Here is a 13758-nt window from a genome sequence, read left to right as displayed (position 1 = left end):
AAGAAATTAAATTAAATGGACCTCATGTCACGTACTAGTTCCGACTAAAATTGTAAATTATCTGTTTTTAGTAAGTCACCGATATGATGCACGAGGCTACGAGCGGTGGATGTTGAAAAATGAAGATCGGCAGTCCATGTTCCATGCACCATGCAGCACTGTCCACATGCGCGAATAAAAAATGAATGGACAGGGCGCCTGCGAAAAAAAAGGAGCACAGACAGCCGAGGGACAGGGCGCTCGGTCACGCGGGGAAGGAGGGCGCCAGGCCGCGCGTCGGAGGTGGCTCGGTACGGTACCCAGGTATGAGAGAGTGGCAGTGTTGGTCTCACGTACATGATCACCATATTGTTTCTTGTAGTTTTTGGATGTCTTGCATTGCCTGCACAATGTGAGTCTACATAAACTCTTTTTTCTCATCTGGCTAACCTAAGCTTGTCAAGACATATTTTATTTCTGATGACATGATATGCATTTTTTTCATGATATGCAATTGATAGGTCGTTCTCGGATACTCGATGCTACAGCTGCAAGGAGGAGCTACCCGAACAGTTTGACCAACATGAGTGGTACTACTGCTACTGCAGCCAACTCCAGCTCATTAGATGAGAGCAAGTTAACAATGCAATTTTGCACCGAGCGGAAATTGCATTGTTTGCCTGGTGAATTTGAGCTCTGCTCTTGTTGCGAGAACCAACTGCCAGATCGGCAAAGATGTTTCCTCAGACCGGAAGAATGCAAAGCCAACTGCCCTTACTGCACTCCGAAGTGCGCCTGAAACCTCGATAGCACCAGCACCAAACGCAAAATCATAGAATATATACTTCATGATATAGGATATTCAAATCCTCAGGATCTAAACAATAATGTTATTGCTTTGATGTACAAGATACAATTTTAATGATGATCTGCATCAGTCTTGGTTCCTTAATGCTGTGATGAAACAAGAGTTCCTAACTTTTAAATTTTTTTGAGTAATAACAAGGTTTAGGTCCTCTCTGCTCGACTACTACCTCAGCTCCAATAAAATCAAGATGAGAATGACATTGATATGGAGCCATTGGATGGTGTATGCTAGGACGGCAGCCAAACAGACATTCCAACCTCCTTTGATTCAGATAGCAGTCAACCTGAGACTGACATTGATTTGGGTGCCGGATGATGTGTATTATAGTACAGCAGTCAACAGACATTCCCACGAGGCGAGCACGCTGGGTCTGATGTCGCTCTGCTTTCGGCCTAATCACTCAAATTAAGCCTGAATCTTCCTTTAGTGACACCTAAACATGTATCTTGAGTAAAAGGTTTCCAGGTACCTGGAATATAATATAAAATGAACTGTTAGGAGTACATACAAGGATTGTTTTAATTGTTTACTCAAGTGAGAAATGTGTAATATTAGCCCTCAATCAATCCTGTATAATACTGATATGTGGTGAAAAAAATTCCTTTTTTTTGGCACCAAGCAAAGTGATCCTAAAAATCATGTCAGCAATGAATCAAATTAATTTTGCTAAATCATGAGGGACTGTATATAGTAGATCTTATTGGATATGTATCCAGTGAATCCACTAATAAATCACATAAGATAGCTATTTATAAATGTTGACCGTTTTGTTTTCTACAATCAGAATAACAAACACCTCAATTTCATAGTTGCAGATCCCATTTGCCCCCATGGACTTACCTCAAGCTCAACTATGAGGACCAGCCTCTCTGTATAAATATCAAATTCGAGGCATTGCTGACAATCATATACAATTCAGATATTGTGACCAGTAAGTAAAATAAGTTCCAAGATGAGAGAGCGGCGGTGTTGGTCTCACGTACATGATTACCATATTGTTTCTTGTGGTTTTGGGATGTCTTGCATTGCCTGCAGAATGTGAGTCTACATAAACTTTTTTTTCTCACCTGGCTAACCTAAGCTTGTCAAGACATATCTACTGACATGATATGCAATTGATAGGTCATCCTCCTCGGCTACTCGATGCTACAGCTGCAAGGAGCTACACGAACAGTTTTACCAGCATGACTACTAATGCTACTGCAGCCAACTCCAGCTCATTAGATGAGAGCAAGTTAACAATGCAGTTTTGCACTGACCGGAAATTGCATTGTTTGCCTGGCTTGTTTGAGCTCTGCTATTGTTGCGAGAACCAACTGCCAGATCAGCAAAGATGTTTCCTCACACCAGAAGAATGCAAAGCCAACTGCCCTTACTGCACTCCGAAGTGCCCCTCATGCACCTGAAACCTCCATAGCACCAGCACCAAACACAAAATAAGAGAATAACTTTATGATCTTCAAATCGTCAGGGTCTAAACAATAATGTTATTTCTTTGATGTACAAGATATAACATTAACGATGATCTGCATCAGTCTTGGTTCCTTATTGCTGTGATGAAACAAGAGTTCCAAACTTTCAAATTTTTTTTGAGAGTAACAAGCAAGAGAGTTCCAAATTTTTTTTGAGAGTAACAAGCAAGAGAGTTCCAACTGCGTAGACACTTCCCTACACAAATTAGAACAAAACACTATTGGAGAATCGACCTTTAGTACTTGTCAGTAACCCCCTTTAGTATCAGGCGCCTGACCGGTATCGCTTGTTTGGTACTAAATGCCACGCCATTTAATACCAGGTCAAAATGTCCAGTACTAAATGCACCATTAGTACCAGTCGGTAAATTGATGAACAGCCGGAGGTCACGCAAATTTCACACATAATATGCGCGTGCGCGGTTCGTGGGATTCAAACCCACGACCTCAAGGCTCACACGAACCTTCCTTACCATCTCACCATCTCACCTACATAGCACATGTGACTGAGTAAAATATACTTTCCTTTTGAAGTAAACCGTGGAGAGGCCTTTAGTACCGGGCAATAACACCACCCGATTTAGTACCAGTTGGTGTTATTGACCGGTACTAAATGGTACTCCACGGGGTACTGGTGTTATCGCCTGATACTAAATAGTCCAGGCCTTTTAGTACCGGGTCATAACACCTAGCATCGGTTGGTGTTATCGCCCGGTACTAAAAGGCCTCTGAGGACCGAAAATTTCTACCCAGTACTACTTTTGCGCGTTAGTACCAGACGAAAAGCCGTCCGGTACTAACGTCAAGGACGAATGCTCATATTTCTAGTAGTGAAAGTTTGCGTGCAAGTATACCTTCCTTGCCAGGTTCCACAAACTGATGGCTTTCTTGCCTCGTCCAATTCTTGAGCATGAAACATGCCAGACTAGCAAGCGGCTTCCCCGTGTCTTCATGTGTTGCTGACTGCCACCTCATCTGTTTCTCGGAGGTCAGCAATGCTTGGCCCGATGTCTCTCTGCCTTCGGCCTATTAGCTAATAAAAGCCTGAAACCCTAACTTCCAGCCCATTGCCTCGCCTCTGTTAGTCAAGCAGATTACTGGGGAACATGAATTCGCAGAACAATTCTTTTACTTTTGGATAATGGAATAAAAGCATCCAGCCTCTACACCGTGAGAGGTTTATGGCCGTGCGGAACAAATCCAAAGTCATTGTTAAATGATGATCGATGGACACTTAGCGATACATACCTAAATGTTTAGCTGGTTGTCATGCTTGCTAATCCTACAATGTTAGAAGGTTTATATACATTTTTCTAGACCGGTCTATATACATTCTGAGTACCGGCTTTCCTGCTGATCAAGAACTACCCTTTTTTGTCACCCTTTTCAAGATCTCATTCAGCCTGGTGAGCCAGAGTTGTGGAGCAGATGGCTGACCAAGGTCTAGGTGCTCTCTGCTCAACTACGTACCTCCAGCTCCACTCCAGTAAAATCAAGATGAGAATGGCATTGATATGGGGCCATAGGATGGTGTATGCTAGGACGGCAGTCTACAAGACAATCCAATCTTCTCTGGTTTAGATAGCAGTCAACCTGAGAATGACATTGATATGGGAGCCATTGGATGTTGTATGCTAGGATGGTAGTGAAGTGAACATCAGTGAGCAGAGGCATTCAAATCTCATTTGGTTCAGATAGCAGTCAACCAGATTTTCTTTTATCCTAGCAGTCAAGCAGAGTTGGGCCACAGACTAGGGGAGATATATGTGTGAGCCTCCAGGAGGCGGATACAGCAATTAAACTAAGCGGGGTGGCCAGCGTGAATTGAACTGAAGTAGAGCTATTTGGGCTGATTTGAGGTGGGTACTACTACCATGGGTACTACTTTAGATGGCCTGAACTCAAGCAACACGATCACGCTAACGAACATCGGCTGCACCATAGAGGACAATATCCCAGGTGTGAGTAAATACTTGAATAAAACCATAAATGGATCACTAATTCACACACTAGAACACCTAGAAACTAAGGATCGGAGTAGATCATCACCATTGGCTAGAGTCGGAGTAGAACACCTAGAAACTAAGGAGCGAAGACCCGTGCCTGCTCAGTGCAGTGGCTTGTGTGGTGTTGATGGTGGCAGTCTTCCTATGGGCTTCAGGGCATGTGAGAGATCGGAACACAGGAGTGTGGGGTGGAGCATTAGCCCTCGCGAGAATGTTGGCCTCATGAGGGAGCCGACTCCCCCTCTTTATCATGTATGCTGCATGATGGGGGTTCGAAATCGATCATTGGTTTGGCAGGATACTTCCGTGGTGATTGGTCTGTGCAACCGGCGGTGATTCACGAGCAAGGAGTGTTGTGTCAGTCACGGAATGCTTGCTAGCATAGCAAATCCTGTGAGATCAAGTTGTATGAATTCTTAGGCTGTAAACAGAAAGGTTATTGATTATTTCCTTAGGTATTGGCTACATAGTATACTTTGTAGTATAGATATGTACACGGAATGCCAGCTAGCATTATGAGTTGTCGTCCACTGACTTACCTTAGAGGCTCGCAAAACACGTGGTATCTCGCTACCTTCCTATTTTACATTGCATGTATTAACAGAGTAAATTACACTTCAAATTGTATCTGCAACATTAAATGAGTTAGATATTATGCTATATGTCAGATTTGAAAAAAGAATCTTTGAGCTGTTCATTATCAAACAATCACACAATTTCCAACTGTGGTCGAAGACAGCTAGTACCCACTGTTACCTTAATCAATATAAATACCCCATCCTTCGCCAGATCTGAATCAGGGGCACGCATAGGTAGGAAGAGTTTGGCCAAAGCCTAAAAAGCATGGGTGACGAGGATAAGGCAAAGCATCAGATTGCTTTGATTGAGGAGGAAAAGAATATTGAAGCTTTATCGAAGCCCCCAGATTGGCTCCCTGATGGATGGATCATGGAAGTCTACCGTGGGGAAGATGGTACCATTAATCGGGTAAGTCTTATCTCAAAATTTAGGTCATGTTAGATCAGCGACTCAACAAATAATTATGCTTTATGGATTGTTCTATACTCAACCGCATCTTTTTTGCTACGGAGATCTTGTTGGGGACCGGGAGGGGGGGGGGGTCAAGCTTTTCAACTATTCCTTACGGAGATCTGTGGATTTTTTTCATGCTTTTCAACTAATTCTTATGCAGTATTACACTTCTCCAATATCGGGTTACACATTCAACATGAAGTCAGAGGTGTTGGACTACCTTTTTTCTCAAACAGATGAGCGTATACTGGAATCAAAGGAAAGTGGTGCAGAAAACACCTTTCAGGTGCATAGCTACATCTTTGATGCGTCAAGTTTTTATTTTAGACATGTTTCTATATTTGTTTATGTAAGTTTGTTATGTTCGCATCCCAGAAAGAACACAAATGGCTTCCAAAGGGGTGGGTGATGGAGATCAGAGCCGGTGGGGAGAAGATGGACAAGATGTACAAGGTAAACGCGATGAATTTGGTTATTACTTGGTACCTTTGCATGTCAATTAATATTATCTATGTGTATTATTGGAATGGTCTAGTGCATTAATTAATTTCAACAAGAGAAATATGTGTATTATTGGGATGGTCTAGTGTATTAATTAATTGCAACAGGAGAAATATGTGTATTATTTGAATGTTCCTTTATTTGGATCTGAGTTGCTACATTTGAAAAGGTTACTTCCAAGCTCTAAGATGTGGAATTTACCAGTTAATAGGAAAATGAACTTCTCTTAATGGATCTATGATATAGGCATTTGGATTAGCTAAATTATGAGTAATTGGACCCAGAGTTGGAGCATATGTTATGAATCTGTCATTAAAAATCCTTTTGATCTTGTATGAGTTATTGCTACTAAATAGGCAATTTTCTTAAGGTCATGATATCAATTGTATGATGGACACAAAGATTGCCATTGTATGAACGCATTTTAGTGTCATACTTTTGAACTTCAATATATTTTTTATTTAGAAAAGAATAATCTAAGACCTTTTATATACTGCATGTTAGGGGTGGGGATGGTATTTATTCAATTTGCCGAATACACTATGGTACTTAAAGTAAACTTGTCTACTGTATATTCCTACCCATTATTTCAGTTTTAAACCAATTAACTTGCTATAAAGAAAGCTATATGTTGCCTTTAGGACTCATAACTAATAATGGAAATATGAACATCAAGTGCAAAGAGCTTTGCGTGCTAGTAATGATTTAAGTACAGGTTGACACCTATTATTGACCTTTAATATGATTCCTTTGCAGTTTTATGTTTACCCAAAGACTGGAGTGCGACTGCTATCAAAACAAGATGTTCTTCTGTATATCAATGAGGCAACGGTCTCAAAGTGTGATACAAATGGACAATGTAACACCAGTTCTGAAGCTAATGTGTGCCTCTTGCTTGAACTTCTTACTCGAAGAACACATCACATCCTTGAATGATTGATTTTCTTTCCTATGTACTCTTTTGGCACATTTGCAGCTACTTGCAATAGTGGACTTTCACCCAAGTGGATTGCCAGAAGGATGGGTAAAAGAGCTAGTATTTAGAAAGACAAAGGAAGGACTCATCAGGAGAGATCCGGTAATAAATATTATGGTTCATGAATTTTCATCATTGGTTAAAAGGGTATAGTTTGATTTCAAAATCACTATTTTCCTTATCATGCAGTATTACACGGATCCTGCTAGCTCCTACACATTCCGTACGCTGAAATCTGCACTATGCTTCGTAGAAACCGGAAAAATTTCCAAGCGTGCTTTTATTCAAAGGATAAGTGTTCATGACCTGTACTCTTTTGACAAGTCTGCAGATTTGGTAATTGTTCTCTTGATGTTTTGTTATCTGGATAAATGTTCACTATTCCCTAGTTACTTGCATTCTTCACATCATCATGGAAAAACACTAAACATAGTGAGAATTTATTTTTTGCCACCTGATTTAGAACTACTTATTTGCTTTATTTTCTAGCTTCAAATAGGAATCATATTTGTTTCATAAGTTTTTCCAATGTATTATGGATGGATTAAAACTGAATTGGAATCAATTTTATTAACTAGATATCATTAATTTTATGGTCATGTTGCGTGGCAATTCCTTGCTAGATTGCTATATACTCTCTCTAGTCATGAACACTTTCTGTTTCAAATAAGGTTTCATCTAACAATTCCAAGCTTTGAATAAAAATCTTATACAATATTTAGTTTTGAAAATATTCTACTATATCATAATCTTTTAGTTTTATTAGAATATTACAGTAGAAATTAGAGTGGTCAAAGCTATACATTGGAGACAGGTCTTGGTCCTCAACATCAAGTATTTGAGTCTGGACTTGAGGGAGTAGCAGCTTTATGACATTCCAGAGGTCCCTCAAAATAATTGATTAATTTTTTTTTTGGCAGCACGAAAGTTTGCGTAGTAGACTGATAATAAATGAGACACCTTATGCGAAGGCCACAAGATCATCCCGACCTAGAGGGACACCACAAATAGAGTATGATCAAATTATAAACAACCGTAAGTTCCTGCACTTGTCGTTATTCTCATAATTTTATACATGTGTGCACTCCTCTTGGTTTTATACTACTTTCTTTTTGTTCTACAAATTTGCAAACATGCATAGGCTTAGCTATGTATGTATAATTCTATACCAACGTACTCCAAAAATGAAATATAATAATAGCTGCTTGACATCGAATAGAGTATGCTATTGTTACATGATTTCCTTTTGGTTCTATGAATTTTCCACCAGTCTTCGGAACTATAAATTCTTTTACATATTATTGATATACATAGCAATAAATAACACACTAAGTGAATTAGACTATGCATGCATATATATTTACTGTAACTCTTAGGATTGTTTCTTTATTAAGGTAGCTAATTTCCATCAATAGGGGTTAAGGGATTCCCACTTTTCACTCATCTACTAAGTGGCCTAGAAGTCAAATAATGTTTAAGAATTGATGCATACATATGTACTCTATTCAATCATCATGGTGTCATTTTTAAGCCACTTACCTTGTGTTAGTATATAGCTTTATGGTTTAAGTGGACCAATTTTCACATTTTAGGCTTCGTTGTTCCATGTTTTTTTTTCTTTAATGATTAGCTATGACCTCAAAGTACATATTATAGATTAGATGCATCCAACACAAGCTTGACTAACCTGAGAAAGGGTATGGAGCAACAATCCATTTACGTATATGTAAATAGCTAGGCAACATGCACATGAGATCATTTAATATATTATGCAACTAACAAATAGAGATATAATGTTAATCAACAGCATGCATGTTTCCATCCAAACAAATAGAGATCAATGCATCATGTGTTGTATTTTCCGCTTACTTGCTCTGACAACTAATTTGTTTGTGCTTTATGCTAGCACAAGATGGTGACACCTCTGGCTCAGATTCGCCATATGAGCCGGAAGAAGAAAACATCAGAAGCAGGAAGGCTAAAGGCAAAGAAGCAACCAACTCAAGGACTATCAACCGTTCAACAGGAAGGCCCCCACAATTGAGGATTAAAGAGGAGCCAACAGATGATCAGGATGTGGACTAAAGAAACAAATTGCAGAAGATATCAAAATAAAATTTTACCAACACTTATGGTGTTGTTTTGTTCTATTTCTTAGTGTGCTGTTACTACCAGCAAAAATAATTATCTGTAATAGTTAAACTAGTATTAAGTCATTGCTGCTTCACATTTGATGGTTGATGTTTCAATTTAAACTAGTATTAAGCCATGTCTGTTGCTACATATTGATGGTTAATATGCTTCTATTGAACTCAGTATGAATCTGAATCATTCATAATTCTGTGTTCACCATGTTTGATAAACAGTGCAATTATCATGCATTTGCAGTTGTGGTCTGGATGTGTTTGATCTAGTTAGTTAAAAAATTGATGACCTGTGTAGTCTTTACATTTTATTGGTGTTCCCCCATTCTGATGTAAGAATAAAGCCTGTGTGCAATGGATGATACAATAGCCAGATGAAAAAAAAATTATCTAAAATTTCTGAGATTTTAAGTCAAAAAATAAAAATGAACCCAATGAAACCGACAAGATGCCTTTTTCATTTGGTATTAGAAATTATTTGATAATAGAACTTGTTTGTGGATTGTTTCTACAGAGTTCTAGTGCTTATGTCTCCTAAAATTTCTAATTTGTGTGAGAGCACAAATTGATGCATTAGTGATGGGTAATTAAGAACTATAATCCACTAATTGTTACTACCTCCGTCCCCAAAAAAGTGAAATAATTCTAATTTTGTCCTAACAAACAATAAGTATCACAAGATTTGTTATGAAATGTACTTTCATAACCTATTTTGTATCATAAAAGTTGGTACCCTTCCTTATAAACTTTATCGAACTTGTGATAGTTTAACTTAGAATAAAACTAGAATTGCATTATATTTGGGATGGAGAGAGTAGATTATACGTCACTGACGGTCTACTCTGTTTCTTCCTATATAGCAAGACCTTAGGTTGAGATGTTGTACCTCATAATGAAATAAAAGGATGCTTACAGAAAACCTTTAAATGTGTATTGCAAAAGCTAAATCAAGAGGACTCTTGATTTTTAGTATATCACGTGAGCCCTCCCAATTTGTAACATACGAGGAAGAGAAAGGGGCATTGGAAGACAAAAAAAGGAAAAAAAAAGAGAGAAGTAAACGAGGAAGTAACAAATCGAGCACCTCCAACTCCGGCGACCTCCTCTACTCCAGCGATCTTCTATCTCCGGCGTGCACCTCGTCTTCTCATGCGAGCTCCGAATTGGGTTAGGATTTGGGTTCATATTAGGGTTTGGGGGTTTCGGGTTGGGTAGGGGATTGGTGGCTGTCGGGCTTAAAAGGATGGTCGTGGAGGCTGCCGAAGTGACAGTGGTGGACGGGACAGCGAGCCACCACCCACCACAAGTTAGAGGAGGCAGGTTGGGGAGGCTCGGTGTGTTGGTGGCGGTCGCGTGGGTGGCGGATCCGGCAATGATGGCCCCCCAAGGCCGGGAGGGACGGCGGGAGATTGGAGGCAGGGAAGCTCGGGTCTGACTGCAGGGGGGCGTGGTCTAGCTGGTGGTCAGGGATAGATGCACTACCATGCCTCGCACGGATGGAGAAGATGAGAGGAGCGGGGGGTCAGGAAGAAGAAGACGAGAGGCTTTTATCTTTTTTGTTTTCTTTTTTTCGTGCAGCTGTGGACACCTTATAAAGATAAAGCACGGGAGAGCCGGCGGCGGGGCTCTGCACCAATCGTTATCAGGACAGCCCACTCTCCCTAGTTGCCTACAATGTGTATAGATTATTGAACAATAGTGAGGACATAAAGTAAGCCTCGGATTCTTTCATGCATAGCAAAATTTAATCTAAGTTTATATGGTTATATTTGAATTAGCTATGCAGTCATTTGCTTCACCTAAAGCTCCATTACTCTCTCAGGAATTGCAAGAGACATAGTTGATAGTCAAATGCATATTAAAAAAACACTTTCTTCTTAATAGTAGCTCACCCTTAAGACTTACTCGTACATGTTACTAAGAAGCCAGTTTGAAGATTGCACCGTTTGAAGCCTTATATGGCCGGAGATGTCGAACACCTTTGAATTGGTCACAAACTGGAGAAAGTTGCATAACATGTTTCACTTCAATCAACTGTTTGGATGCATGAACACAAACACCACTGGTATATTCGGAACCATTTTATTATAAATTTACTATCACAATTTGTGCATACCATCTTTCGCCCACTCCTCAACTCCCGCACTTCATTCTCCCCCTCTATCTCCTAGAGTCCTAGTATAGTAGTATGGCAAGCAGGCACTACCATGCACCATTCAACCCCTAATCATTCTTTTCCGATTCCCACACCATATCTGTTTCAACACTCCCCACTCTCCTCCATCTCCCAGTCCAATCATCACCCACATACACCTTATATTGTATCTCATGATAAAATAAATTATAATTTTTCATGCTTAAAGAAAACCTTTAAACGTGTATCACAAAATCTAAATTGAGAGGGTTCTCGATTTTAGCTTATCCGAGAGCCCTACCGATTTGCAACATACAAGGAACAGAAAGGAGTGTTGGAAGACAAAAAAAACACATGAAAAAAGAGAGCAGTAACAAATTAAACCCAGACGAGGAAGTAACAAATCACACACCTTCAATTGCAGCGACCCCCTCCTCTGTTGTGCACCTCGTCTTATCTAGTGAGCTCCAGTTTGGGATAGGATTTTGGGTTCAGGTTAGGGTTTGGGGGGGTTTGGGGTTGGAAGGGGATTGGTGCCTGCCGGGTTTAAAGGGATTGCTGGGGAGTCTGCAGGACTGGTGGTGGTGGCAGTGTGTCGATGGAACGGCGAGGCGCTACCCGGCACGGTGGTGGAGGCCGGTCGGGGAGGGCCAATGGTAGGGGTATCGTGACCACAATTGTTTACGGCGATGGCGATCGCGTGGGTGGCTCCAGTAGCGTTGGGGCCGCCGGATCCGGGAGAGACGGCGGGGGATCGGAGCCAGCTCAGATCCGACTACAGTGGGGGCGTGGAAGGAGAGGGTAGAGGGGAAGGGAAGGATAAGAGCGGTCCTCGCCGCTGTTGGGGGCGACGCCGGTGAGGGGAAGCTGGCGGCGGGGCGGGGCAGTGGTCGGTGCTAGATGTGTCATCGTCCCTAGATGAGAGGTGGGAGGGGGTCGGGTAGAGGAAGACAGAGGAAGATAAAGCAGGTGAGTATAGATGTTCATGCAGCGCGACAGCCCAGCACGAAGTCCCCTTTCTTTGCTCCGTCCCCAGCCCAGCCCGGCCCGCCCGGCCCGTAACTCTTCAGGCTCGGGCTGGCCCGGCCTGATGGCTCGTGCCGGGTGTGAGCCGGTGCCTCGGCCCGATAGGCGGCACAGCCTAGCACGAAACTTACCAACAGCACGATGGCGGCCCGGTAGCCATCCGGTCCTCCTTCTCCCTTAGTTCCCCAGACCCCACCGTCACCTTCCTCTTGGCTCTCTCATCTGGCGCCCTGCCGCCCTCTACCCCCACCGCACTCCGCACGGCGCCTCCCCTCCCTGCGGCCTCGTCACCTCTTGCCAGCTGTCGTCGTCACTCCCTCCCTGGGCTCCGGTCTCCTCTGGGGACCTGGGCTCCGGTCTCCGGCTCCCCCCACGAGATCTAGGCGGTAAGACTGAGAGCGGCGGGCAGCGGCGTGGGGCTAGCCGGGGAGCAGCGACGGCAGTGCGGAGAGCCGCAGCGGGGAGCGGGAGCAGCGGGGAGCGGGAGCAGCGGTGTGGTCCGGCCGTGGGCAGCAGTGGCGGCGGTGACAGGATCGGTTGTGGGAAGCGGCGGCAGTGGCGACGCAAGGGGCCGACTGCATGGAGCCAAAGCAGTAGTACGAGGAGCTGGCCACGGCGGCACATGGCCGATCGGTGGCGGCGCGAAGCTTGAGCGGCAGCGCGGGAAGCTCGAGGGGCTGCGTAGGGAGCACGACGCCTCCATCGAGCAGGGCCAGCTGCGGGAAGCGGCGGTGGCGGTGCGGGGGATGGGGGCGGCGAGGGGCTCGGCAGCGGCAGCGGCGCGGGGGCGCGACGGTGGCAGCGCCTAGGAGGAGACCGCGGCTCAACTGGAGCCTGCAGTGGCGCACAGGCACAACACATGGAGCAGGTAGTGAGGGCCCATAGTGCCTCGTGATGGCTCGAAGCGGCCGTGGGCCGGCCCGGCACAACAAAGACCTTGCGAGCACGTGCTTGGCTGCCGGTGCGGCCCGTGGGCTGGCACGGCACGGCACGACATGACCGTCGTGATGGGCCAGGCTCAGCATGAAAAATAACGAGCCTTGCGGATGGCCCGAATGGACAACTATACACGTGAGGGGATTGGCAGGGCTCTCCAGTTGTTTAGTTGCCTCTAATGTGTAATGATTATTGAACAATAGTGCAGACATAAAGTGTTAGTCTTGGATTCTTGCATGCTTAGCAAAATTTAATCTTCGCTTATTTGGTTACAGTAGAATTAGCTATATGCACTCATTTGTTTCACCTACAGTGAAATGACCCGAATTCTCATTTCTGAGATTTCAAGCCTACGCACCTCCGTGATAGTCCTAGAAAGGCTATCACGTGTGAATCCCTGTCTTAGGTAGTACAAATCCATACCACGCCGAAATATAGAATAACAACAGAGTACAAATATCATAAATATCATAAGTATCGAGTACATCTCTTCGGCTCATGCCGGTACAGGTCCATCAGGACTGAATCAAGAAAGGTAAAACATCTACGCAGTGGAAATATAGGCTATGGCAAACACCATCTCTAGAGGCGACTCGAGTGAAGGATCATCCCTAGTCTTCCCATCCGTCGTTGTCGAAGTCGTAGTCGGACTCTGATCCTGAAAAGCCACCATCTACCCGAGAA

General features: G+C 43.2%; 2 long non-coding RNA genes across 5 annotated transcripts; one reads left to right on the top strand and one right to left on the bottom strand.

The window, feature by feature from the left end:
• Positions 1 to 833: 833 nt before the first annotated feature.
• LOC105913623 lies at positions 834 to 12079 on the bottom strand. Of its 4 annotated transcripts, none has more exons than XR_001163055.2 (3): positions 11525 to 12079; positions 10063 to 10647; positions 853 to 2249 (listed from the first exon to the last, which is right to left on the bottom strand). It is a non-coding gene; the product is annotated as an uncharacterized LOC105913623 (long non-coding RNA). The 4 variants fall into 4 exon arrangements; XR_002675781.1 differs by lacking the exon at positions 10063 to 10647 and adding an exon at positions 3174 to 3397 and having other exon boundaries at positions 11525 to 12075; XR_001163054.2 differs by lacking the exon at positions 10063 to 10647 and having other exon boundaries at positions 834 to 2249; positions 11525 to 12071.
• LOC101763097 lies at positions 6430 to 9148 on the top strand. Its single transcript, XR_002675782.1, has 2 exons — positions 6430 to 6936; positions 7024 to 9148. It is a non-coding gene; the product is annotated as an uncharacterized LOC101763097 (long non-coding RNA).
• Positions 12080 to 13758: the final 1679 nt, after the last annotated feature.

Source organism: Setaria italica, chromosome IX (assembly GCF_000263155.2).
Source record: "Setaria italica strain Yugu1 chromosome IX, Setaria_italica_v2.0, whole genome shotgun sequence".
Taxonomy (NCBI): Eukaryota; Viridiplantae; Streptophyta; class Magnoliopsida; order Poales; family Poaceae; genus Setaria; species Setaria italica.
This window is presented reverse-complemented; position numbering and strand designations above follow the sequence as displayed.